Source organism: Morone saxatilis, unplaced genomic scaffold (genome assembly GCF_004916995.1).
Source record: "Morone saxatilis isolate NCDOM2014 unplaced genomic scaffold, NCSU_SB_2.0 Contig5, whole genome shotgun sequence".
NCBI classification, from domain to species: domain Eukaryota; kingdom Metazoa; phylum Chordata; class Actinopteri; family Moronidae; genus Morone; species Morone saxatilis.
The window spans coordinates 111,148-113,799 of NW_023340095.1; positions in this window are offsets into that span (position 1 = coordinate 111,148).

A 2,652-nucleotide genomic window follows, 5' to 3' on the forward strand; every position below is an offset into this window, starting at 1 on the left:
AATAGACAGGTTGATGGCTTAGATGTTTAAATGATTAAAGTTAATTTATAAATTAATTGATTGATAGCAGAATAATAAATAGAATCTAAATAAATATCAGATTTTACATTAGTTACAGTTCCTAAACTTGGAGAGACAGTTGATACCTGTTGGATGGCAGTTGGTGATTATTTTTCTCTCTAATAGTAAATAATTTATTATAAAAGAAGTTCATTAAAAGTCATGCTACTTAAGTTTATGGGGATACATGGCTCAATAGAGCTGTGACTCTCTGTCAGCCTGCCTACAGTGCTGAAGAGGAACCTAGTTGTTCTTATTTTCTTCCATTAGTGCTGAATAATTGGCTCCTCTGGCATTATGGAGGGCCTTTCTATAGGTTTTAAGATTATCTTGCCAAATTGAGCGATATTCTAATAGGATTAGCGCCATTTCCTTTCAAATTTCCGCGCCTTTTGCTTTAATTGGCAGATTTGGTGGTCGTACCACGGTGCTAGTCTATATAATAATTTCCTTTTTATAGGGGCGATAGAATCTAATGTTGATCGTAGTGAGCCTGCAGCACTATTAACAAGATTATCAATTTGGGAGGGACTAAAGTTATTATAGGCATTGAATTAAACACTGATAGAATCTCCTCCTTAAATATATATAGAAAGAGAAAATGACACAATCATACAACATTCAAAAAACTGCATGGTGTCCCCCAAAAAATAAGTGGGCATATCTGTAAGGGAGACTCATGGGTACCTTGAAAAAATATGATATCTTGAGGTTAGAGGTCAAGGGATCCGCTAATGCAACATTAAGGCTAGGTAAGCTTGAAACCTTAACCTTCAGAGATGTTCATACAGTGTCATACACATCTGAAATGTTTACGTCTGTTTGGATCACAAGTAGTTGAATAAAGAATGAGAACAGAGACTTTAGGAGACATGTTCAAACCCAACCTATTTTCACATGTTGGCACATCTGGCCAATCACTGTGTACAGGAACACAGGAATAGTTAAGGGATTTGTTGGCAAGGTGAAGGTAAATAATCTTACTAGCATGGGTAGACAGTCCAAACAGAAGTCCAACAGCAACAAGAATGGGAGCTGTCACACACTGACGGCAGTGGCTCACCAGAACAGAAACCTATCATTCATATACACTCATACACCAATGCACAACATTGGGAGCAATCTGGGGTTCAGTGTCTTTCTCAAAGACACTTCAGCATGCCGGGGAGCCGGGGATCAAATCACCAACCTTCCGATTAGTGGACGACCCGTTCTACCTCTGAACCACAGCCGCCCACTGCCAGAGTTGGTTAATAAGTACTTAGGGTTAGGGTTAGGGCTCACTATAGCCTCCACACCGTCTTATTTTTAAATCTTTATTGGCTGTTTTTATGTTTAACACAGAGAACATCTGAACAGATCTTTAGGAGTTTAATGACTGAATTAAACCTGATAAATGAAAATCTCTGTTTACATGAACACTATATAGACACTTTATAAAGCAAACTGCATTTCTGGAAGATAACTTGCTGAAAGCTTAAAGTGATGACTGATGATGATAAATGGTAATGGTGGACCCGTTCTACCTCTGAACCACAGCCGCCCACTGCCAGAGTTGGTTAATAAGTACATTTTCATCCATAGCACCTGGGCAGGTTATGAGAAATTAGTACTTAATGTCATTGGTACAATGCTTCAACAAGTACTACAAAACAAAGATATTTCCAAGTGAGACTGTGTGTTGATTATAATATAAAGCAAGACTACATGCCCACAAGAGAGATCCCAGACTGTTGACAGTATTCCAGTATACTTTGTTTTTGTTTGTCCAGCTTTATTTTTCAGCTTGTCTGTGAACAATCTCCATTTCCATTTCTTCAAGAGACCTGGGGAAGAACCAACAGGAATTGCTGAGTAGGTTGACCTTGTTGCTGCACACCACAAATGAAGTTGATTAGTTAACTTCTGGAGAAGGGCCACATCTACAATCACCTGTCAAGTCTACTTATCCCCTGTCAACCTGTCCTGTTCTGTTTGTCTCAGTTTTCTTGACCCACTCTCCACTCCCTTACCCTCGTCCTTCTACCTCTCACCCTGCCCCTCCTTGGCCCATCCCTATTTGCATCCATCGAACCTCTCTTCCTTCTTTTCATCCCCTTGTATTTTATCCTGTGCATACCTCTCCCATTTCTCCTGTGAATCAGATTTCCCACACACATCCATTTACGCATTATCAACATCAGGACAGACTTTAGAAGTGTACTGGAGAACACGCAATACGGCAACAAACTTTATTGAATGATTAATGTTTGGTGCCAAGTGTGTCAAGATTCAAGGGTCTCTCCTGATAGAAGGTTGCCCTGCTCTGAGACCACCCACAGGTCTTTTTCCTTGTGAGTTGGTTGAAGCGTGTTTAACCTCCCTCTTCATCCTACACTACCTTGTTGCATTAAACCTTTAAATATCACACTGTTGTGGCGTGGTCCTTGCTCATGAAAAAAGTTATTAGGCCCACGTGCAGATTACTGCTGCTCTGCAACAGTGCTGTGAATAATTATTGTAGTTCCTCTTCAAGTGTCAAGAGATAATTCTGCTTTAAAGGTCCAGTGTGTGACATTTCGGAGGATCAATTGTCAGAAATGGAATATAATA